Consider the following 26714-nt stretch of genomic DNA (forward strand, 5'->3'; position numbering starts at 1 on the left):
TTATTAAACCAAGAACTTTCACCTTTTCACCTAAAGAAAGTACTTTACAGCTTCTCTTTGGCATATCCAAATTGCCAGCATCACTCCTCTTTTGCTTTGGGGCCATTATTAAATAAAATAAGGGTGACTTGGACACAAGCACTGTGATACGGAGACAGTCAGTTCTATAACCAAGATGGCTACTAGGTGACTAGGGGGTGAGATACACCAGACAAAGGGATGGTCCATACCCCGGTAGGTGGATGGATGATACAAGATTTCATCACACTACTCAGAAACTTATGAATTGTTTATTTCTGGGAGTTTCCATTTAATATTTTTGGACTTCGGTTGACCGTGGGTAACTGAAACAGCAGAAAATGAAACCTCGAATAAAGGGAAATGACTATAGATCAAATAGATACTGAATGCCAATCCACTTATTTCACTCTAGGAGTAACCTTGGATGAACCAATTATAATACCATCTGAACTCTCCAAATATCTTTAGTTCTTTCAGATTGGTAAGAAGTGGTCTTGTTAATGACATAAGTAATTCTTTTTCCCCTTGTCAATAAACAACATGGTGCACATATTCACTGAAGTGTCTCAAAACTCACACCTGTTAAATGACATTTTCAAATTAACTTCCTTAAGGTGATCTTGCCCTTAGAGAAGTAACTTTTCTTGCTTTTTCTGAGTCCTTAACTCCAAGAATCAAGTTTATTATTTAACTATACCTACACTTCCAAATACTCTCACCAATAGCCACTGTCCCCAAAGAGTTTAGACTCTAGTGTTGCCCTGAAGCATTTTTTCAAAGGAAAAAAAAAAATCTCACAAAAAAAAAGTATTTATATTCTCTTTAGGTTTAGTCTTCCTATGGGTATCAAATAATATTCACTCCTTCCTTAAATCTAACACAGACAAAAACATTCCTGAATCTATACCATGCCAACTTCTGAATTCTGAATTTGGGATATAGTAAATTAATGATTAATAGTTTCTTCTTCAACTTCCTTTAGTACAAACACACACACATCCTAATTTTCTTAGTCTTTTACAATACCATCACAATTGAATAAGATTACTAACTTCGATACTAAGATATCATAATATAGGATTTCCTACTATGGTACCATAAAACATTGATCTCTGATGGCTCAATCACACTGAAAAGCTCTACAAACTCTAGGGTTCTACAGCTGTAGTTCTCCTTTTGCACTGCTTATTGAGAGGAAAAATTTGTATTCATACCTTATAACTTCTCTTTAAACTTGCCTTCCATTCTTAGGTTACTTAAGATTTTGTATATTCAAATCTGTCCATAAATTGGAGTCAAATATTACTCTGATATTTGATTAGGCGCTAAAATCAGTGGAAAATATTGTTTAAGGGAGTAAAGTCAAAATTACCCTTGAAAATCTCTTAAATCCTTCATAATATACACTTACCACTAAATAATTTATATCAGTTCCTCTAAAGCTTATTTAATCAATTTCCCTTACCCATCCTCTCAATTAACTATTCAATGAATTATTTGAGAATGGCAGAGAATCATGAATTCCTAAATAATGCATTCTTCTTCTCACGTACCTACTGGCTGTCTTTTCACTAGTTTCAAGCCCTGTTTCAAATGTAGCTGGAGCCAAATACTGTATCAACTGCATTGCCCCCATCAATATTGCCATATCATTCAGGGACTTTTCCTCCGTCTTCAGAAACGATCTAATTTCCCTTCTATCATCCATTTTGGATGATGCAGATACACAAATGACCTTCCCCAGACTTCTTCCCTCTCTTCAGAGCCTGATAACAGCTTGTGAATTTTTCCTATGGGAAACTAATAAACTCACTAGAAAGTATTAACCTAGGCATTCATGTTAAACCACGCATTCTCAAACTTGACACTCAGCCAGTGCTTCCAGGCCAAGATTACTACTTTTCTCAAGTTACTCCCCTGCTGAAAGAGCATTCATTACATCAATATACAAAGGCTGTGAGCACTCCCCTTCCTCAGCAACAATCTGGTAGTTTAGATAAACGGTGGAGTATTTCTTGGCTAATTTCTATGGTAGTCTTAGATGGAGGCACAGCCATATGTTATGTCACAGTACAGTAATCTCAGACAAGACCACAAGTATATAAATCCTCATTTATGTAGACTTGAATATCTGGAAGAGCATGAAAGTGGGTCTGTTACTAGAAGAAAAGCCTACTTTACAATACAAAACAACACATAGAGAACAGTGGAGAGCGTGGATAGTGTTTTCCTCTTTTCCATTTAAAGTCTATACAGGTTTCAGCTTAAAGCTGCATCTCTGTAGGTTCTCCCTAACTTTTCTCCTCTTCACCATGACCTTGGTTTTTTTTAGCTTTCTTCTTACTCTGCAAGGCTTGATTAGCAGTCAATAGGCTCCTTTCATCTTCTCAGCAAGATAGGCTGTGGGAGAGGTCAGGTACCTTGAAGGTCCTACGGAAATATGTTTTAATCTTTCAGTTAAACATCTACAATCAAAATTTCTCTTGCAAATGTTGATAGCCTTTATTTGGTGTTATGATAATAGAAACTTTCTTTGCTCATCTAAGCTAAGGCTCTCTTCTAGGAGGGGGAAATGACCAAAAAAAGGGAGGGGGGACTTGGAGAAAACAGATCTTGTTTTACTGCGTAACACTGAAGACAGAGAACACAATTATATGGCACTTTTTCTTGAGGAGATGATGACATTGCACTGTGGTATTCTTTTTTTCTTCTTTAATTAATTAATTTTTATTTATTTTTGGCTGCGTTGGATCTTCATTGCTGCACGTGGGCTTTCTCCAGTTGCGGCGAGTCGGGGTTACTCTTCATTGCGGTGTGTGGGTTTCTCATTGCGGTGTCTTCGCTTGCTGCGGAGCACGGGCTCTAGGCACGTGGGCTTCAGTAGTTGTGCCATGCAGGCTCAGTAGTTATGGCACACGGGCTTAGTTGCTCTGGGCATGTGGGATCTTCCTGGACCAGGGCTCGAACCCATGTCCCCTGCCTTGGCAGGCGGATTCTTAACCACTGCGCCACCACGGAAGTTCTGCACTGTGGTATTCTAATGAGAGAAGTGGAATTTTTTTAAATTGTTTTGCATAGAGGGAATTTACCACCATAGTGGTGATATCTGACTTCTCTTGTGTCTTAACTTCTGAGACCTAAAGCCATTCAGCAGTGTTTTCTTGGTAGCTCTTGAAATACCAGACTGTAGTAGAAGAAATTACAGACCTTTCTCCAATGTCTAAAGCCAGTTTATTAACCAGAAGCACAATTTAAGGACTCTGTACTTCAAATAAATCAAATCCTTATAGTCTCTAATTTATACATAATCTTTCAGTTCCATTATTTTTCATTTCCAAAGATCATTTTTTTTAAATCCACTAGGCTATATTTTCTACCTAAACTATATGTTCCATTAAAATAAAAGTATGGGGGTTGCTAAATGGGCCAAGATCCTCTCGTGTTCTATCATGTATGTCATTAAAAATAATTTAGAAGGGCTTCCCTGGTGGTGCAGTGGTTAAGAATCCGCCTGCCAATGCAGTGAACACGGGTTCGAGCCCTGGTCCGGGAAGATCCCATATGCCATGGAGCAACTAGGCCCGTGTGCCACAACTACTGAGCCTGCGCTCTAGATCCCGCAAGCCACAACTACTGAAGCCCGCGCTCCTAGAGCCCGTGCTCCGCAGCAAGAGAAGCCACCACAATGAGAAGCCCATGCACTGCAATTAAGAGTAGCCCCCGCTCGCCGCAACCAGAGAAAGCCCGCGTGCAGCAACGAAGACCCAACGCAGCCAAAAATAAATAAATTAATTTAAAAAAAATTTAGAAAACAATGCCATGTTTATTATCAGATTATGTGTCTGTTATAAAAGATACATTGGAAAGCCAGGTTAATCATATGTGGTTTGATTGAGAAATTCAATCTTGATGAAGTAAAAAAATTTAAATGTTTAATTTTTTTTCAGTAACTACTACAAGGGAAATTTAATGCTTTTGCAGTCTAGACCAAAAATTACATCTAATTTTAAAGAATTCATTTAAGTAAATATATGGACATTTCATGTACCACTATTATTATGTTATTATTTTTATTGGGGGGATATTTGTTCAAAGCAACAACTCCAAATAGCCAAAAAGCTTCCCACATGCTCTTCTCTAAATTCCTGTTTTGTTTAATTATAACCCTGAGTTTAGAATTAAAAAGAAAAAGGGGAAAAGAGGGAGACCCTCCTCTGACTACAAGCACAATTAGCTGCCCATTAGCAATTACGATCCTGGTCTTCTGCCTCTGATATCAGTGGCCTCTAATAACATGGGATGGGTTCACTCTGTGGCTTCAGCATGGGAAGAGTTTATGGTTCATCCTCATTCTTGCCTCTTTTACAACGGAAGACACCCCAAAGTGGAAGCCATGTCTTATTTTTGTCACTTCCAGCAATAACCCCCTCCAACTTATTCTCTGGGCTACTGTTTGACCACACTGAGTTCTCTTTTAAGCTCTCTGAGAGTGACAGTGAACTAACAGGAGGACTGGTATTTTCACCATCTCTTACCCAGAAACACTGTTTCTTCTACCAGGTCTGACTGGTAGAACAAATGAAACAAATTTTCAAACAACAAAGTTTCAAACTCACAAAACCTATCAAATGATTTGTTTGTTGCTTTGTTTTAATCTCAATAACTGCACCTTTCATCTCTAGATGTTAAATTTGGTTCTTTTATATATCTTCTATATTTCGACATAATTTTTTTTAACATGTGTGGTACAATTATAAAAGCTATTTTGACTTTCTTATCTTCTCATTCTAACATCTGTGCCAGTTTTGGGTCACTTTCAAGTGATTATTCTTATTATAGTTCATCTTTTCCTGTCCCTTTGTATGCCTGGTAATCTTTGGTTGGATGCCATACTTATTAATTTTGCCTTGTAGTAGTGATGAATATTTTTGTATTTCTATAAATATTATTGAGTTTTGCTCTGGAACATAGTCAAGTTACTTGGAAAGGTTTTCACCTTTTTGTGTCTTGCCTTTAAGATTTGTTCTGCTCTCAAAAACTTCATTAGTTCAATGTTTTAGATCTATTGTTTAGATGATGAAAATGAAATTCCTAGAGAAAATGTAAAAGCCATGTACCTGGCTGTGGTAGGATCTCAAAAATTATCATTGAATAATTTGAATTCATATCCCTCGGATTCTAAAAACACCATGGTGCCACTCTTCACAACGTTCCTCTGTTTTTAATTAACTCACTTATTAGCTAGATGAAAAGTCCCTCAAAAGTTTCTTAAATATCAAATTTAAATACTGTGCTAAAAAAAATATATAATTATTTTCTTACCACTGGCTGTAACAATTTACTCATCTAATTCAGGTTTTTCAATTAACAGTAATTATATATGGTTATAATATGTGAGAATATGCAACGAGAACTTACGTTGGAAAAATATCTATTCTTACATTTCATATTATAAAAATGTTTTCACTGTACAGGAAAAGCCAGACATATTCTAAAATATTTATTTGCAGTAATGTCTTGGATATATATTTTCCTTTAATAAGTAATAAAACTAAGAACTGACAATAGCATTGATTGAGAAGGAGTATAATTTTGAGGTTCCTGCCTCAGAGATGACGTTAATCTTCATGTTCACATTTCATGTAGTTTAGTTCAGAAAAAAGTTTTCATTTTCCTCTCTGTAACTAAAAGGATCCCCATTCTGCATTCAGAACAGTAACAGTAAAAAACAAAGGCCTACTTTATATAAAGTCAGAATTTATAAAGACACACACACCCATATATACATATATGGATGTGTGTGTGTGTGTGTGTGTGTGTGTATAAAACTTCCTTATTCTTGTTTCCAAAATATTATTGTAAAGAAAATTATGACTTCTGTGGTATTTATTCATGAATAAACTCTAATGGAGAGTTCTACTCCTCGTTTTTGTCCAGTGTGTGAACCCATATATAAGTTATGGAAATCCCCATCTTATGAGGAAGAATCTGTCTCTCGTTATACAGACTGAAAATGCCACCTACTTAATCTCTCAGTATCCTTTAAAGCCATAGGCTAGCATATGACCTTAGCTCTGACAGTCAGTTATGTCCATTCTGGAGACTGGACTAGAAGCTACTGACAAGAAGAAAAGACTGCTTAGAATATATTCTGGAAGTGGAAAGCACACACTGTTTTCAGTATCCAGAACAAATGTATCAGTGATTCATATTACTGTGTTTAGCATCCCCTATCATTGATATTTGTAGTTCTAGCTGAAGTGTCTCTGCCCAGTGACTCTTGCACTAGGTTGTTCCCTGGACCAATTCTACAGCATGATTCCTAGACATAAGTTTAAACTTCCAAACACCAATCCTGGTTGTTGAATCTTTTATTTAGAGATTCCATAAACTGTCCAATATCTTTTTAATAGTTTATTTTCTACTTAATTAACCCAGAGTAAGTCACTGATTGCTCTAACATAAAAATTGATACCAGGAGAGATCACAGACAACAGATCATTGAGGATATAGGGGAAATTGCCATCTGTTATCTAGCTTGGTTGGCACTGGAGACAGTAAATCTCTAGTTGGCAATAAGAAACAAATTGACAAAAAAGTATCCTTCGAGTCTCCTGCAACTTAAAGCCTACTAGTGACCTGACTAGGGAAAATCAAGTAGTAACTCACATGTAAAAGTATGAAGGTCCTGGGACTTCCCTGGTGGTGCAGTGGTTAGGAATCCACCTGACAGTGCAAGGGACATGGGTTCGAGCCCTGGTCTGGGAAGCAACTAAGCCCACGAGCCACAACCACTGAGCCCGTGTGCCACAACTACTGAAGCCTATGAGCCTAGAGCCTGTGCTCCGCAACAAGAGAAGCCACGGCAATGAGAAGCCCACACACTGCAATGAAGAGTAGCCCTCACTCGCCACAACTAGAGAAAGCCCGTGAACAGCAATGAAGACCCAATGGAGCCGAAACTAAATAAATAAATTTATCTTTTAAAAAGTATGAAGGCCCTGGGTATTCGAAATCTCTAGGGTGTCATGGTTACTTCTAAGGGCACTGGGAGAGCATCCTTTCCCAATTGTATTCTTAGCTCCCTTGTCAATGATCAGTTGGCTGTATATGCATATGTTTATTTCTAGTCTCTTTATTCTGTTCCATTAGTCTGTCTTTTTGCCAGTACCATGCTCTTTTGAGTACTGTACGTTTGTAATTTATTTTTTGAAATCAGAAACTGTTATGCCTCCAAATTTGCACTTTCTCAGAACTGACAAATGGTGTTGGTGAAATTGGATATCCACATGCAAAAGAATGAAACTGGACTCTTGTATCATACACAGAAATCAACTCTAAATGGATTAAAGACTTAAACATAAGATCTGAAACTGTAAAACTCCTAGAAGAAAACATAGGGGAAAAGATCCTTGACACTAATTTTGGCAATGATGTCCTATTTATATGACACCAAAAGCACAGGCAACAAAGCAAAAATGGGCAAGTAGAACTACATCAAACTAAAAACCTTCTGAACAGCAAAGGAAACAATCAACAAAATGAAAAGGCAGCCTATGGAATAGAAGAAAATATTTGCAAACCCTGTATCAGATAAGGGGTTCATATTCAAAATTTATAAGAAACTCCTATGACTTAATAGCAAAAAAAACCCCCAAATAACCCAATTTAAAAATGATCAATGGGCTTGAACAGACACTTTTCCAAAGAAGAAATATAAATGGTCAACAGATATATGAAAAGGTGCTCGACATCACTAATCATCAGAAAAATGTAAATCAAAACCACAATGAGGGAATTCCCTGGTGGTCCAGTGGTTAAGACTCTGTGCTTTCACTGCTGAGGATGCAGGTTCAATCCCTGGTCAGGGAACTAAGATCCCACATGCCACACAGTTCATACCAAAAAATCCCCCAAAAAACAAACAAACAAAAACCACACAATGAGATATCATCCTGAACCTGTTAGGATGGATATTATAAAAATAAAAAAATAGAGTATTGGTAAGGATGTGGAGAAATTGGAACTACAGTGTACTGTTGGTAAGAACGTAAAATGGTACAGTTGCTACAGAAAATAGTATGGAGGGTCTTCAAAACCTTAAAAATAGAATTATCACATGACCCAGCAATGCCACTTCTGTGTAGATAGCCTAAAGATTTGAAACCAAGATCTAGAAGATATTTCTGCCCTACCATGCTCACTGCAGCATTATTCATGATAGCCAAGATATGGACAAAACCTAAATTTCCATTGATGGATGAATACATTTTTAAAATGTAATATATACATACAATAGAATATTGTCCAGCCTTAAAAAAGAAGGAAAATCTGCCATGTGCAGTAACATAGATATACCTGAAGACGTTATGCTAAGTGAAATATGCCAGTCACAGAAGAACAAATACTGCACGATTCCACTTACATGAGATATCTAAAATAGTCAAACTCGTAGAAACAAAGAATAGAATGAGAGGTGCCAGAGGCTGTATTATACACTTAAAAATTTGAGAGTAGATCGCATATTGTTTTCTTACCACAATAAAATTTCTTTTCATAAACTAATAAAATAAATTAAAAATAAAGACAACAGGATACACCAATGTAATAAGAATGTAATATTCCAGTCTTAAATTCCCAGCTCAAGGTAATGCCAAATATCATTAACTTTCTGTGAATGTGGTAAAAGTCTTACTTCTTGCATCCACAGGTTGAGATAGAATAACTCTAAACATTTAATTCTGATGACTGCTTTATTATGAGAGTTTAATTGGCATCTTGGAATGGGGCATTGACTGAAAAGGAACTGGACTTCTTTGTAGTGGGATGAGGATATAATGGTACATTCCAATAAAGAAAGGACTCTCCAACCCTCACTTGCCATCTTTCTAAGGAGAAGTCAATTTTACAATATATAGTAACATTTTTTTCGCCATGATTGGAGACATGTAATGACTTAGCCAAGAAGAGTTACCTAGAAAATGGAAGTCAATTTTTCCCATCCCAACCTCTTTAGCCTTTACTGTATTGATTCTTGGTACTTGCAATACCACTATTCTCCACTAGTCAGGGTGGAGACATGAAGATGAAATGATAAATGGCAGTTAGACTTAAGTCTGCCTCCCAGTAGGACTAGTAGGATGCCCCAAATGTCCATAAATATTTCATTAGTTTCTTAGTATATCATTAAAGTAGTACACTCAGCCACAAGCAGAATCACCATCTTGGCTGCATGTCTCAGGGAATAATATTTTTTTAGGAAGAGCCAAAAGCCCCAAGAGCTTCCTCTATTTATTATAATAATATGTCAAAAGCATGATTAAATCCCTAAGAGAATCACAGTGATTAGTTTCACTACTAAAGATTTTACAAATTCAGGGTTGGTGATTTCTATCATATTCCCTTTTAAAATTTCAATTTGTCTAGTGTAGAAGTCAGCATATTCAGGAGTAAAGCAGAAGACTGTTATAAATTTGATCAGCTAGAGACAGCAAATTGAGACCGTTGTTCTATATGTGGTCTCTTCACTAGAACAAATCAATAAGGTTCTAAGGAACCTGCTTTGCTTTCTAAGTAATCGATAGCTATTGATTAGGCACATGCTTTTATTCCTTTACTCTAAAAAGCTGAGAACATCAGAACAATTTGCTTGCAAATCGCAAGGCAGCAGTATTAATTTCACTGTATTGTCTCAACTTTTTCATTCTATATCACAGCTTAGCTCATAGGGACCTTGACCTTCTGGCATCACACTTATCCTCTATTTTAATGACATCATGCTCAGAGAACCTACAGATCAGTAAATAGACTATCCAAAGTGTCTTGGCAAGACCCATGTCTGCATGAAAGTCATAGATAAATTGCATGAACCTTGTCCATTCCCTATGTTTTAGGAATCTCCCTCTTTATGAGGCAAATCCACCTTTCACCATAGAAGCTAAAGATCTCAAGTACTTGTTTTCTCAGCCTCCTCTGAAACTAGGGCATTAGCACAAAAACGGAATTCTATCAGTTGGATGCATATGCCCCAGATTTGCAATTAAAAGCTGCCAGTGAGTGAGTGGAAAACAGCAATTGTAGAATCTATTCTGGTCACACAAAAGAACCCTAGTGGAAGCAATATCCTCTTTCCAGCAGCATCTAACGTTCTGTGTTTGTGAGCTCAGCATTATAATCTGCAGAGTAATCAAGTAATCCAGCAGTAGTGGCAATCTCATCTTCACCCCATCAGACCATGAAATAAGTTTAGACATTTCTCCTGGCTGATAGTTTACACCCACCTTTCTCTGACTCTCCAAACCATTCTGTGAGCTACTCTATATCATTGTAATAAATTCATTTTCTTAAAGTTATCTAAGTTATATCATGTTGCTTAAAACCAAGAGTTCTGCCAATACACCCAGTTAGCATTTAGTAAGCATCTTCAATTGGCCTTATCAGACCCTAAAGGAAACTAGATAAATAGGATACAAACTCTGTTAGTGCATATGCTTGTGGGGGAAACTGTGATGGTGTTAGAGTACACACATATATAATAAACCATGGGAGTATACCTAAAATTTTGCTTTTCTTATGCTAATTGTGATTTCTACTTTGTGGATTATTTAAGTAAAATGTTTAATTCCTGAACATTTGGATCTATTTTTAAATAATTTTGGTTACTGATTTCTAATTCAACATCTCAATGGTCAGAAAGCATAGTTTATTTCAGTCTTTGAAATATGTTGAGACTTGCTTTATGTACAACCATATAATTAATTTTATAATATAGTCTATATATACTTGTTAAAAGTGTGATTTCCATCATTGTTGCGTAGAGCGTTTTATGTATTTCAAATTGATTGAGTTTGGTATTTGTATTAAAAATCTTCCATGGACTTTTGGCTGGTTGTTCTACCTACTACTGAGAGAGTTGTGTTAAAATCTCCCACAAAGGGCTTCCCTGGTGGCGCAGTGGTTGAGAGTCCGCCTGCCGATGCAGGGGACGCGGGTTCGTGCCCTGGTCCGGGTAGATCCCACATGCCACGGAGCGGCTGGGCCCGTGAGCCATGGCCGCTGAGCCTGCGCGTCCGGAGCCTGTGCTCCACAATGGGAGAGGCCACAACAGTGAGAGGCCCGCGTACCGCCAAAAAAAAAAAAAAAAAAAAAAAACTCCCATGATGATTGTGGATTTACATATTTATTCTTCTTTTCCTGTCAAGTTTTGCTGTATGAATTTTTAAAAACATTATTGTTTGTATGAAATCTTAGATTTATTACATTGTTTTAGAGAATTGATCTTTTAATCATTATGGTATTTGAAACAAATTCTACAGGTAAGCCATTTGAATAAGAATTTAACAAGGTTGCTGAATCCAAGGTCAGTATTTTTAAAAACCAATTGTATTTGTACAGACCAACAATAAATAGGATATTCAGAAAACGATGCTCTTGATGGTAATATCTAAAAAGTGAAACACATAAAAATAAATCTAATGAGAGATATGGAGATTTCCATTTGCAAAATTATGAAACACTACGGAGAAAAATTAAAGAATACCTAAATAAAGGGATATACCATGTTCACGGACTGAGGGACTCAACTTATTAGAGAAATCAATACTTCACATATTAATCTCAGTTTCAATATAGTCAAGTCCCATTAATTTGGGTTTTTTTTATTTTTGTTTTTGTGTTTGGCTGTTAAATTTGTTGCATATTTGTTTGGTTTTTGTTTCTTTGTGGAGATTAACAATGGTTTTAAAATCACTGGGAAGTGTGTCCTCCTACAATTTAAAACTGCTACTCTCTTCCTCATTGATGCTTAAAATTTCATATTTAGATATATATTCTATAACTTTACCTTTCTTTGGACCTCTTAAATCTCACTCCTCACACTTCCCTGGGAGAGGCAGCACCTTAAGGCTTGTAAGCCATTTACATTTCAGTACAAGTTTGATATAAGTTTCCTAGAAGAAGTTTTGGTAGGAGGAGGAGAGAACAGAGATAAGAGGCACCTAAAAGGGCAAAGAAAAAAGAAAAGGAGTTCAATAAAGACAACCACAGATTGGAGAAAGACCAGCCTTTTGCTATTTCTCAATCCTTCTTAGAACAGCTCTGTTTATTGACATTCCGAAAAACAGATGACTGCAGTATTTCTGCTTATTGATTTACTTTATATTCCACTATAAGCCACTACCAATCAAGCAGTCATCATCTGCTTAATCCAAAGTTTTATTTTAAAATTGTTTTTTATGTTGCTTTTTAAGTTGATATGACATCTGGATTCTAAAACATGACATTCTGTTCTCTTTTGGATACAGGAAAAAATATTTTGATGTTTGAGACTGTATGATTAATTTTCCAAATGGTGGAAAGAGTATTGGATTGAGAACAGAGATTTTAATACTTCTTAATATTTAATATGCAATCATCTATCTTTGGTAAATTGCTTAGCTAAGCAGGCTCATAGTTTTCTCATTTGTAAAATGAAGGGACTAAAATATCTCATGAACAACGTGTCCTCAACCCCTTTAAGGGTACATGACTCTTAGTCACATGTTCATTGGATTACTCCGGAAATTCTTTGTAAGAATAAGACAGTATAATTTTAGATGACACCTTTCTTTTAATAACATCAATTAATTTATTTCTCAAAAATTTCCAGTTAAGCAGTAGAGATAAATATCTTTTAGATATGGGGATATCAATAAAGTCTGAAGTTTTACTAAGCTTACAGAGTTGAAAGTAAAAGGATAAGTATTGTTAATATCAATATTATCATTTAGAAAATGGTTTTTACATCTTATAGGCTTACTTCAGAAACAAATAATGTTTTAAGTCATCTCCAAATGCTCAAAGGGCAAATAATCTATTCTATATATGACAACCATAAAAACACAATACTTTGATTCCTTAAATATGATTTCTAATTCAAACTTACCCCTCATTTATTATAAAAAAGTTCATTCTTTTGATCTAAATTAATTTACTAAAATAGATATAAATTGTCTGTGCTAGATAATATTTTCAAATGTAACTTCCTTGTCTTACAATACCCTCATTTGAGACAGGAATATAATAGATGCATTATTAAAATGCCTGCTCTTTCTACAATCTAATGGTTTTCAAAATGACGTAGTCAATCAAGAAATACTTATATCAAAAGTTACTGAGACCAGGAACTTCCCTGGTGGTCCAGTGGGTAAGACTCTGTGCTCCCAATGCAGGGGGCCCGGGTTCAATACCTGGTCAGGGAACTAGATCCCGCATGCATGCTGCAACTAAGAGTCCACATGCTGCAACTAAGATTCCGCATGCCATAACTAAGAAGTCTGCATGCCACAACTAAGACCCAGTGCAGCCAAATAAATAAATATTTTTTAAAAAGTTACTGAGACCAGTGGTTTTTAAATTGTAGTTCTTGGAGTTTGGGGATTTTGTCAAGGACACTTATGAGTTTATGAAAGAGTGGAGGATACAAATAATCAAAGCCACACGTATTGTGTATTTCATAAAGTTATTGGGATTACATGTAAAATTTTGTTTGAAAGATGGGATATGTTGTATTAAACATTTGGATGTCACTGACTGTACAGACGCTTTTCAAATGTAGATGTTAATAATAATAGTAATAATGCATATTGAGCATTCATGAAATACCAGGCACTGTTTGAGTGCTTAAGAGGCACTAAGTTATTTCATCCTAACATCAATCCAATGATCATTATCTCAATTTTACAGATGTAGAAATCAAGGCACAGAAAAATTAAATTTCTGTCCCAGTTAGTAAATGAAAGAACAATAATCAGACTCAGGCTGTTTAACTCCAGTACGTTCACTCTTACCCACAACATTAATTCACTTTCTTAGGACCTCCTTAGAATAGAAAAATGGACAATCTTAAAAGTCAGAAAAAAAGAGACAAAATAGACTAAATGAAGTTTCTGATCAGAAAAGTAGCAATACAAAACTGGTATTAAAAATATTCATCTGGTAATTAAAGTAAAATAAATAATAGGAGAACCTAACAACTTTGGGTATTTGGGCTCATTCATTTATTAATGAATATCAATTGAGCTAGTTATCATCCTTTGTGATTAGGCTACATTAATGAATAAAGCATAAAGAAAATTCTGCCCCCTTGGACTTTCTAATGTTCTCTTTTTTAGTTTTTTAAGGAACCTCCATACTGTTCTCCATAGTGGCTATACCAATTTACAGTTCCACCAGCAGTGTAGGAGGGTTCCCTTTTCTCCACACCCTCTCCAGCATTTATTGTCTGTAGATTTTTTGATGATGGCCATTCTGACTGGTATGAGGTGATACCTCACTGTCATTTTGATTTGCATTTCTCTAATGCTTAGTGATGTTGAGCATCTTTTCATGTGTTTGTTGGCCACCTGTATGTCTTCTTTGGAGAAATGTCTATTTAGGTCTTCCACCCATTTTTTGATTGGGTTGTTTGACTTTTTGATATTGAGCTGAATGAGCTGTTTGTATATTTTGGAGATTAATCCCTTGTCAGTTGCTTTGTTTGCAAATATTTTCTCCCATTCCGAGGGTTGTCTTTTCATTTTGTTTATGGTTTCCTTTGCTGTGCAAAAGCTTTTAAGGTTCATTAGGTCCCATTTATTTATTTTTGTTTTTATTTTCATTACTCTAGGTGGTGGGTCGAAAAAGATCTTGCTGTGGAAAACTGTAAATATTAAATGATTTGGTTCATTCAGTGAATTGTGAGTGTTAATGAATACATTAAACAGTCCACAAAGAGAGAGTCCTTTAAGCATCTGCTGTGTGCTAGGGTTTCCTCTACTAGGCCACAATTAGAAAAATCTGTTTGCTCAAAAAGCACATAGGTCAGTACAGAAGACTAACATAAAACCATCATGAGATGCACTGATAGAAATGTACACAAAGTGCTATGTTTACATTTGATAAAGTCATTTACTATGAGTGCCTAGGGCCTATGGCAGGAAAATGATGTGACCAGAAAAGTTTTATAGTAAAGGTGGTATCTGAGAAGAGCATCAAAGAATAAACACGACTTTGTCAGACGAACAAACTGTGAAGAATCTGTATTTGGCATTGGGAACAAAGTGATCACAAAAAGCCCAAGTAATACCATGGTTCCTCTGGAGAGCAAAAGTAGTTGGAACTGACTCAACTGTAGCTCACATATGTAAGACAACTGAAGGGGAGCTGGAAAGATGAGCAGATACAAAGCAGCACAGCCTTTTACAACTATGAAGGTTGGGGGCTGCACAATTCCAGGGGGTACCATTCATAATAATGTCAATGTGAATGACACATGCTGGAGTTGTGTACAGCCCTGAGCAAGACCTCTGAGCAGGTACCGAATTAGTAGAGTATTTTTATGCCAAGTGTGTAAGTTAGGATGCTTTTGGTAGCAAAAAATGGAAACCAAATCTGTCTGTCCTCAACTTTAAGAGGATTTTGGAAAAAACATCAGGGCTCATGTAACAGAGGAGGACCCTATGGGGCCTTCCTAGGATAGACCCCTCCCCCATATCCTCTACTTTAGCTCCTCTCTGAAGTACATAGATCACAGTATTTGATGCACATTTCCTGCTTTACAGATGCTAAAACCCCCACCAAATGGAAGGTTAACTACTTAATGACCATGAGCACATAGCCCCCAGGCCTACTGGAGCCAAAGAATTGATGACCTTAACCCCTGGGACACTGTCCTGTAACCTCACCATCTACCAGAGAACTGTGCACAAACTGATCACATACCCTGGGACTCCCCTCCCTCACCTTGCCTTTAAAAACACTTTGCTGAAACCCATCAGGAAAATGAGGCTTTTTGAGTACTAGCTGTCCCGGACTCTTTGTATGGCGCCTTACAATAAAACACTGCACTTTCTTTCACCACAACCCAGTGTCAGTAGATTGGGTTTACTGCATGTGGATAAGTGGACCCAAGTTTGCTTCAGTGACACTCACAGTACTGCTATGGGGCTTTTGCACAGCAATGGGAACCATAAACAAGACGAAAAGACAACCCTCAGAATGGGAGAAAATATTTGCAAGTGAAGCAACTGACAAAGGATTCATCTCCAAAATTTGCAAGTAGCTCACGCAGCTCAATATCAAAGAAACAAACAACCCAGTCCAAAAATGGGGAGAAGACCTAAATAGACATTTCTCCAAAGAAGACATACAGATTGCCAACAAACACATGAAAGGATGTTCAGCATCACTAATCATTAGAGAAATGCAAATCAAAACCACAGTGAGGTATCACCTCACACCGGTCAGAATGGCCATCATCAAAAAATCTACAGACAATAAATGCTGGAGAGGGTGTGGAGAAAAGGGAACCTCCTACACTGTTGGTGGGACTGTAAATTGGTATAGCCACTATGGAGAACAGTATGGAGGTTCCTTAAAAAACTAAAAAAGAGAACTACCATACGACCCAGCAATCCCACTACTGGACATATACACTGAGAAAGCCATAATTCAAAAAGAATCACGGACCACAATGTTCATTGCAGGTGTATTTACAATAGCCAGGACATGGAAGCAACCTAAATGTCCATCAACAGATGAAATGGATAAAGAAGGTGTGGCACATATATACAATGGAATATTACTCAGCCATAAAAAGAAACGAAATTGAGTTATTTGTAGTGAGGTGGATGGACCTAGAGTCTGTCATACAGAGTGAAGTAAGTCAGAAAGAGAAAAACAAATACTGTATGCTAACACATATACATGGAATCTAAAAAAAAAAAAAGGTTCTGATGAACCAAGGAGCAGGACAGGAATACACACAAAGACATAGAGAATGGACTTGAGGACACAAGGAAGGGGGAAGGTTAGGCTGGGACGATGTGAGAGAGTAGCATGGACATATATACACTACCAAACATAAAAAACTAGAGAGCTAGTGGGAAGCAGCCGCATAGCACAGGGAGATCAGCTGGGTGCTTTGTGACCACCTAGAGGCGTGGAATAGGGAGGGTGGGAGGGAGATGCAAGAGGGAGTGGATATGGGGATATATGTATACATATAGCTGATTCACTTTGTTATACAGCAGAAACTAACACACCATTGTAAAGCAATTATACTCCAATAAAGATGTTTAAAAAAAAGAAAAAGAAAAGAATGGAGGTTTTGTAAAGGAAAGGGAAAAGCCAAAAAGTGCTGGATATAATTGAGGATGTCTGCATTAGAGATTCTGCAGCACTGAAGTACAAGAAAATTGAGTAGGGGGATGAAGATTTAAGAATGTTCAACTTTTTATGAATTTAATTCCTTTCACCTTTTTTTTTAATGAGTAATGGTTAAAATTTGAATTCCTTTATAAATTACTTTTGGGTGATTAACTGTGTTTTTTAAAATGCATCTCTGTACAAAGACTCTCTCTGAAATTTATTACGGTGGCCTAAATAAATTAATACATCTTGAAGGTCTTAGTGGTAAATCACCATGTTTAATTCCAAGAGAATTTAAAAGGTAAAGAAAATTAGTTTCAAAAATATTTTCAACAAGTTGAAATTTATGAAAAAAATTGAAAGATGAGCAGCTATGGGCATACCACCTTATTTTAGCTGATGAACTAATGAATATAGACTTCACACATTTTCAAAGTACTGAACTGCCTTTTCTTCTGTAGCAATCCTCAACCTATACCAGGTTAAAAAACCTAATAATCTTAAATCATGATTTCTTCCCTAAAATCCCCTTTCTACTCATTTATAAATCCTCCTTAACATTATTTTTTTCCTATTGTATTTCTTAGCATTGATTATTTCATGTATTTGATGTACAAATGTACTGAACACTTACAATATGTACAAGATACTTTTTTTTAAAGCTACATATTAGTTGACTCTTTTGTGCTTGGCACTGGAAGATACACTGTTGGAAGATTCAGCCCCTGCACTCAATTTTCTCACAGGTTAAAGAAGATTCAGACAAGTAAATCCACAATTCAACACTCTGTTATAAAAGGTATGAGAAAGGGTTGCCCAGGGGTTTTTGATTGTAAAGAGCAGGAGAAACTATCTTTTCCTGGGTATGGGAGGATTCCTAGAGGAGATGTTACCTGAGAAAAGGAAGATGAAAAGAAATTGCCAGGTGAATAAGGGATATTTTTTAGCTTTTATTTCTATTCAATTCTCACACAAAAAGAAAAACTCAAAAAATAAATGAAGGTATATGACTCTCAGAGCTCCTTAGGCTCTTTGGTATCTATATTTGTAGCTGGAGATACATGTGCCACAATTATGTTCTAAGTTAAGGGAGTCTGCGTGTGTCATGCATCAAGCATGTAGCGCAAGCTCATGTTAATAAAAATAGCCATTCAGGCATAATCAAGGTAGAAAAGAAACAACTCACTACATATTCACTGATAAATTTCCTCTAGTCCCCTCTCCTGTGTTCCTTTCACCCACCCAAATGTTTTGGTGTGTAAGCTTTCCTCTCAAGACAATGGAGTCCACAGCATGGCCATCACAAGTTTGAGTGTTGAACAATAGGTGAGATCCCTAGTGAATAATTATACCCAGTTGGAGAAGACTGAACAGTGCTTGGAGCCAGGTGAGAGAAATAGCGTTTGGCTTATCTGCTCTGAAATAATATCTGAAAGACTCAATCCATAAAGTTTCCATATGGTTGAAAGCAAGTTGAAGAGTGAACCCTGGGTCTTAACGTTATGTGTGTGTGTGTTTGTGTGTGTATGTTCTGATTCATCAAATGTTAGGGAGAAACATTTTATGATAGAAAGAGCATTGGCCCCAGAGGCATGGGTTTAAAGTTCTATATCTGTCACTCTCTTGCCAGGAGGCTTTTTTAAAAGCTCATTTAATGACTCAGTTAATGCTTTTTTACATTTGAAAAAGAATGAGGCTTTTTCAAACTTTAAAGTTTGATGATTTTATGGTCACTTTTAGTTGCGGCTTTTTAAGACTCCCCATCTAAATAAACTCTTAGGCTCCATGACGTGTGCCCAACCTAGACATGCCGAAGGGGCTTTGAAATCCTGGCCTGCTTTCAGCCAACTTTATCATTTATATCAGCTGATTTGTTACTTGATAAAAATGTTCAGGATAATACAGTCACTTTTTAAAATGCTGTAGAAAAGAACACTTCAGAAACAGATTAGAACAGCCATGATAATGGACCAGAGTCCTGAGCCATTGAGCTGAGAATTCTATCTCCCCCTGCATGAGAGAGGCAGGTCGTTACCCTCTACAGCATCTGAAGTTGGGGATTTGCTTCCTACCCCCCTAACTCTGGCTAACAGCTTCCCATCAGCTTACCATCTGTGAATGAATCTGGACCTGCAGATTTATAGTCTCAGTTGGTACCGTGTCTTAGGATGTGGAGGACAGCTTGCTTATTATTCCCTAATGCTGCTTCTTCTCAATCTTAAGAGCTAACTCAAGATTTAGTGAATAATCTATACACACGTTATATGAGCTACTCAGATTCCCTCCCACATCGTGTCTTCCAGACTGAGGAGTTCTTCCAACTGCCTATTCTCAAACCCCTAACTTCACCCTCACCCTCAGCTGAGGACCTGCTTCCTCAGTTGCAATGGAAGGGGGAGGCTTCTGGAAGCCTTCCAGTGCCAAAGGATGCAGGGGAGACGGGTTTGTTCTCTGGTCCAGGAGGATCCCACATGCCGTGGATCGGCTGGGCCCTTGAGCCATGGCTGCTGAGCCTGCACGTCTGGAGCCTGTGCTCCGCGGCGGGAGAGGCCACAACAGTGAGAGGCCCGCGTACAGCAGAAAACAAAAACAAAAAGAAAAACAAAAACAAGAAAGTATTGGGGCAGTAAGACAGGCAGTGGACATGAACAGGCCCTTCATATAAAAACAGAAAGACACCAGTCTGAAAAGACCACAGAATGAAGGACTCCCAACTACGTGACATTCTGGAAAGGGCAAAAATACACAGACAGTAACAAGACCAGCAGCTGTCGGGGGCTTGGGGGCACTCGGCGGGTGAACAGGTGGCCCCCAGGGATGTTTCGGGCAGTGAAATGGTCCTGGGTGGCACTGCAGTGGTGGCTGCAGGTCATCACGCCTGTCCAAACCTGAACAGTAGGACACAGAGAGTGAGCCTTAATATAAACTACAGACTCCAGGGGAGAATTAGGTGTCAGTGTGGATCCATCACTGAGATGACGCGCCACACAGGCGAGACATGTTACCAAGGGAGGGAACCCAGAGGGACGGGTGTAGGAAACTGCTGTCTGCTCGACTCTCCTGGAACCCTAAAACTGCTCTAAACACTGTCTACCAATTAAAAAGAAGAAACAGCTTCTAAGCACGTGAAAATACTCTCAACCTCATTCACGAGTCAGAAAACCCCAAGGGGACGTCCATACTGCTTACCGGGGCCTAGGATGAGCGGGAACACGCCGCGGCCTCGCCCCTTCCTGTCGGGCATCGCGCTGGAGCCCAGAGTCCCCCTGACTTGACCCACCGCACCCCACCCCACGTTTCATGCCGTCCACAGTCTCTACACATGACATCTTTTGATCAGATGACTCACTGTCCCAATTACAAGGTTTCAGTTTCTGCACAGAAAGAAACCAAAACCAGCACAGAGGGGAGGCTCTTCAGTCAACCTCAGGGTCTGCCTGCCTTCACGTCCCGCTCTTCCTGACGGGAGGCCCACATCCTAAGGAGGGAGGTTCTTACCAGCACCTCAGGAGCCTCATCCAGTCCACCTCACGCTGCTCTGAGAGCCTCGCCAACCTCTGCAGCTACCCAAGTCCTGGTCACTTCAGGGCCGTCCCCGTTCCCCGAGTCACTGAGCCACGTGCTCTGACAATGCATTTAAAACCAGGCTCTCGGACTTCCCTGGTGGCACACTGGTTAAGAATCCGCCTGCCAATGGTGGGCACACGGGTTGGAACCCTGGTCCGGGAAGATCCCACGTGCTGCGGAGCAACTAAGCTCGTGCGCCACAACTACTGAGCCTGCGCTCTAGAGCCCGCGCGCCACAACTACTGAGCCCGGGACCCGCAACTACTGAAGCCCACATGCCTAGAAGCCATGCTCCGCAATAAGAGAAGCCACCGCAATGAGAAGCCCGCTCACCGCCACGAAGAGTAGCGCCCGCTCGCCGCAACTAGAGAACAAAGCCCACGCGCAGCAACAGAGACCCAACACAGCCAAAACTGAATAAGTTAAATACTAAACAAATAAAAAATTTAAATGAATGAATAAATAAATAAATAAATAAAAGCAGGCTCTGCTTTGTCAGCACTCTGGAGTTCCCTACGTATCGACGGGCAGGATTCCCGTCCTCTCCTGTAATTACGTCTGTGAAGTGCCTTTCCCGAGGAGAACAGAAGCTCCTGGAAGCAGGGAATTGCTTCTTAAGATCACATGCACAACCTGAAGACATTTGATGTTTATGTCAAAGATAAAAGACACAACACTAGATGGTGTGAAGGGTCCTCGAGGCCAAGAGCCAGGCAAGCAGGACACTTCCTCTGGGGATCCTTCCATCAGCAGAGCAGAAAATGTCCGTGGCCAGAACTGGCACTCAATTCGCTTTGAACTGAGAAGCACCCATGTAATTACATAGGCTCCCCAAAGAGTAATTACTCCCACATTTAAGAAAGGAGATGGCTTTTCAGGCAGGGAAGGCAAGTACAGTCTTCCCAGCTGGCTGGACTGTGTGTGCTGATGGTCACGATGGAGCTGGGCCCCAGAGCTCTGCTCTCCCCTCAAACCCCCAACCTCACCCTCACCCTCAGCTGAGGAGCTGCTTCCCTGAGAACAGAGAAGCCATTGGAGGGCTTCCCCACCTGCAACCCAGCTCTGCCATCCCCTCCCCACTCCAGGACCCTGGCCCGCAGCTCTCCCCTCCCCCACACGCATCTACTGGATCATTCCCACTGTTATTTCTCCCATCACAACACAACACAACACAACACAACATCCTCCCCGGACCTCAGCTCCTACCCCAGCTGCTGTCCAGTTTCTATTTTCCCCATCACAGCAAAATGTCTTGAAAAAGTTGGGACCAGAACAAACCCAGTTCTCCCACTCCTCTCTCCTAAGCCTCTCTGATCAGGATTTCACCTCACAGATCCATCCAAACGCATCATTGGCGAGGTACGACCTCCCCCCAGTGCTGGGCTCGATGGTTAATGGCTCCGCGGAACGGCAACCTCGTTTGTCCAGTCACCCAGGGAACCTCTAAAGTGCTTCCCACATGCAGACAAAACGCTGTGATTAATATTTTAGGAGAAATACTCAGCGTGGAGAATACACTTGAGCTGCTGGAGGAAAGAGGTAGCGGCACAGAAAAAAAGTTTCTGTAACTACAGGAATGAACAGATAAGCTGTTTTAATGGTAGCAAGTATGGGATGAAGGAGAACGAATAAAAACCATTTAGAAGACGACATTAACAAGCCTCACACTACAACGTGGTAACAGAGGATGGAGAAGGACTTTAGAAGGAACTCATTTTTCTGGGCAGGTGACAGGCTGGATGATGCAACGATGAGCCGCCAGGGACAACAGCTCAAGGCAAGGGGCAGGGGGGCTGTAAATAATCATTTCTGGATCTACTGGATCTAGTCATCCGAGGTGCCCTTTGGACAAACTCCATAGAGATGCTGGCAAGTGGCTGGACAGAGGCATCTGTCTGGTCCAGGTGGGAGAACTGACAGAGTTGGAGGTGAAAAGCGCCAGAGGGTGAGATCAGACGGGGTGGAGAGTCATGGACCAAGGGTGAAACGACAACACACACAGAGGGCGGAGGAAAGAATCAGTCAGGAAGACAGCAAGGAGAGATCTGTCACAGAAACCCACAGAGCAGACTCTGCAGATGGCAAGGCGACAGTGGTCTGAGGTGACGACTGGCAAATCTCCACTGCTTTGTATGCTGGATGCCAGGTCACCTCAACCGGATCAGGTTCCGTGGAGGGGCAGAACCAAGACCGCAGGCTGCACGATACAATTCAGCTGGGAAACAAGGGATCTTTGCCAGAGACCTCACTGCATGGTGTGTAACGCGAACCTCTGAGATTGTAAGAGACACAGAGCGAAATTTACTGGAAGGGTGACAAGGCTGTTCTTCCAGATGATCCTCATTGCATCCCTCGACTGAGCACTGAAAACAATGTACCTATGTGACAACGGTGTTCTACTGAACCGACAAGTTATATGCACTGAGTGCTCCCTGGACAGCACGCTCTCGGCTTACAGGAAGCACAAGGAAGGCACCAATGTCAACACGTTAGGGGCTGTCGCTCAGGAAGGCTCACGGCCTACAGCGGGATCCTCAGGGAAACCTTTTAACGCCCGAGAACAAAAGTGCTTCGGCAGGACCATGTAAGTCGAGCAAGGGATGATGTTTTGCCACCAATGTCAAGAACACGAGGCTTGTACTGTGGCTCTAAGAGGATCGTGGGATCTACACGTAGGACTTGCCAGAAACACTTGGTGCTGACCTGCTCCTCTACGCTTTGTCTAACCACATCTTTTACCTACTCCTACTTTCCCATTTTAACTTTTGAACTATTCGCCTCCCAAGGTGTTATCACAAAGGAACAGCAGCAGATAAATACGAAAACAGCAAAACTCACCAGAGGCTGATTCATTTTCCGCTGCTCTTGGAACAACGTGCAGGACTGTGACAGTGGAGGCGGACCTGGAGAAGGAAAACGCAGGCAGTGAAGCTACGACTGAAGCGGCTCGGGGTGCACGAGCACCCGCCCCGCGCTCCACAGGAGACACCTGTGGGAGACCCGTCCTTTCACCTTCAGAAGGGCCTGTGAGAATAAGGAGGGAGCAACCACCCTCAGGTCTGTAACTCCCACGTGACTGTAGTACCTGAGGGGATACTTTATTTTTCCGTAGCGAGTGTACATTGAATCCTATTAAAATAAACCTCCGTCATTAAATATGAAATTTAAAAACGCTTATAGTTTATCTCTTCCAAGTCTGTTAACAACTTAGATCAGAACATCCACAGGATACCCAGAATAAAGGGACACACTCAGGTGCCTTTCAGTCTTACAATGATTTGTACAAACTTTACAAACTTACGTGCGACGCTCAAAAACATCTTTTATTAAAACTGACTTTAAGTGGACAGAACACCTGCCCTAGGAGTCTGGAGTCCTGTGAGCGACCCCACGTGCACACCCGGTGAGGATCTAGGACAAGTCATCTCCCTCCTCAGGCCCCATCGCTTCCTTCCTCACCCGAGGCAGCAGGACAGTAGCCCTGCAGACTCATCCTGCACCGATTACACTGGGCGACTCCACAGGGCACAACCCAGGGGGGCGGCGGACGCTTACATTAGACAGCCAAGGTGCTGACGCGCCTTGAGACACACGCGCGAGATGCCGAGACGGCGACAGGAGGGGGAGGAGGTGGATCGGGGTTGGACGGAGGGGAGGACGCGGCACGTCCCGGCCAAGCCTGTGGACCCTGCTCCCCCAGGACACCCGGAGCTCACAAGTCCCAGGGGAGCCCCATCCGGAGCAGCCAGCCCTGTCCTCCAGCCCGGCCCCTCCACCTCCGGGAAGCGGTTAAACCCTCCCGGTGGCTCTACTGCGGGCCCTGGGGTGGGCAAAGCCAAGCCCCGGGGCGGGCCAAGCCCCGCTCTCCAAGCCCCGCTCTCCCAAGCCCTGCTCTCCAAGGGCCGCAGGCTCCACAACCGCCTGCAGGCCTGCAGACGCAACACCTACCCCGTGGGCACTCGCTCACCGGCCCCGGGCTCCCGAGGCTCCGGTCCGGGGGCTGCTCCTCGGGCGCGCTCCTCTCTCGGGGTCTCTATTTTTAAAATATTTATAAGTAACCCATTTTGTAGAAAACACCTATCTTTCATCATCAGAATTATGACACTTTATACTTTCATTCCAGCCTAACTTTTATACTCTATTTTCTACCATTTGGCAACTTATACCCTACGCTCTAGTCAAACAAAAATCTCCTTTACAATCACTGAAATATACTGTGTTGGTTCTCAAGTCCAGGATGTTCCTTCTGCCTGGTATGCCCCTGACCTTCTCTCCACGTGGAACATACCTACTGACATTCAAAACCTAATTCCAAGACCCCCTCATTGTTGGCATTCTCTTTAATATCCCCTAGAAGGGTTACTGACTCCGAGTTCTATTTTACAAATTTATATTTTTATGATTTATTTAATAGCCTATCTCTATTCGATTGTAATGAGTTGTTCATGCATCTCTCACACTCTCTTTTGAGTTCCTCTGGCCTTTATTTTTTCTTTTATCTCTTACCCATAAGCACAGTGCTTGCCCCATAGTACGTGCTCAACGTGTTGGCTGAGTGAAAAAAGACACCTTTTAGCTCTAATCATTTGTGAAATTTCATTTAAAATGACAGCAGATCACCCTTTGTTTCCTAACTTAATTTCTAGTACTATAGAATGTACACTCAGAACACGGTCAGTGGCCTACAGGAACAGTGTTCTCACTGGACTGCATGCATATAGTCAACCCCCTTATAACTTTCTCTGGCATACAACTGCCAGACATGTTATTAAGAAAAAAAAAACAAAAAAAGATGTACCAACCCCTCACCTATTAGAAAACTTCCAGAAGCTCTCCATTCCTTATGGTATCTTTTCTACTTGATTTTTCAAATACCTCTGTCTTACTTAATCTATTCAGAACTGCCTTTTCTACCTTTGGCTTTCATTTTCAATTTCATTCATATCATTATCTGCACTTACCCATAGAACCTAAGCATATTTCAGTTTCTTATGCAAGTTTCCTCACTAGAGGTCAAAGGGGCAAGGACTATTGTGATAAAATATTAAATAAATAGACGATAGAACTTTGTTCTATTCGTCTGGGAAAATTACTACCTGAAACAAAATAATTCTGGAAACTGAAGGGATCAGACCAGTCAGCTTTGTTTACTTCAGACTCAAATCAATGTCTTGTCCTTACCTGAGCTCTGGTTACATTTAGAAAAAAGTACTGTAAATACAGTGAATGAGCAAGGCCACTATCTGAGACATGTCTGGGTCCTCAGTATAGTAACTGGGGGAATGGTAAGCGTTGGTCAATGTTTGCTGATTGATGACTCAATAGATCTGGTTAAGCCTCACCATCAGAATTCCAGATTTTTTAACAAGCTTCTCAGTCTTTTCAACCCAAAGAAAAAACTAAAGAAAACCAGATGACAAGCATTTCAAATTGTAAAATATCCTGGTTGTCAAATTTAAATAGGGATATCCTGTGCAATGGAGAGGCTGGCTGGTGCCAATTTCACATTTTGTTCTCTAGTGTCCGGACGAAGCCTGCTCTGCCAGTGAGCTGACAGGTCGAGAGCACTCCAGCTTCCACAGACACCCGAGAACTTTCTATTTTTCATGGTGTTCCTGCCTTACCTAAGGGAAGGACTGTATTCACAGTGAAAAGAGTTATGATTAATCACCAATAGAGAGATTCTTCCACTTTCTGGGTGCCCACGTTAAAAGCCTGGTATAGTCAACACTCCCTCTAACATAGGTCGTGTATTGAAATGAGAAAACTATCACCTAATATGGCCAGAGAGATGAAGGGACTTGGCCCAGCTGAGCCCAGGAGACACCTCTAATTCAAAACCTCAACCATTAACATAGTGATTGTGATCAAGGAGACTTGCAGCACATAAGAGATTCAAAAAGCATATTAATCCACCTCCGGCAACACTGCCAGTTTAAAAGAATGATTAACCTTCTCTC

At 40.2% G+C, this 26714-nt stretch overlaps 1 long non-coding RNA gene across 8 annotated transcripts in view; it reads right to left on the reverse strand.

Annotated features, from left to right (window-relative positions):
• Positions 1–26714, reverse strand: part of LOC308611361 — a 175335-nt gene that overhangs the window by 112034 nt on the left and 36587 nt on the right. For 6 of the 8 annotated variants that reach the window (XR_014014866.1, XR_014014867.1, XR_014014868.1 and 3 more), the window contains exon 2: positions 23593–23657. This is a non-coding gene — a long non-coding RNA (uncharacterized lncRNA). Of the gene's footprint in view, positions 1–2243; positions 2452–2687; positions 3059–23592; positions 23658–26714 lie in introns of those variants that run through there. The other 2 variants (XR_014014872.1, XR_014014873.1) reach the window with 2 other exon arrangements.

The sequence above is a fragment of the Mesoplodon bidens genome (genome assembly GCF_964165515.1).
Source record: "Mesoplodon bidens genome assembly, contig: HAP1_SCAFFOLD_72, whole genome shotgun sequence".
In the NCBI taxonomy this organism is placed as follows: domain Eukaryota; kingdom Metazoa; phylum Chordata; class Mammalia; order Artiodactyla; family Ziphiidae; genus Mesoplodon; species Mesoplodon bidens.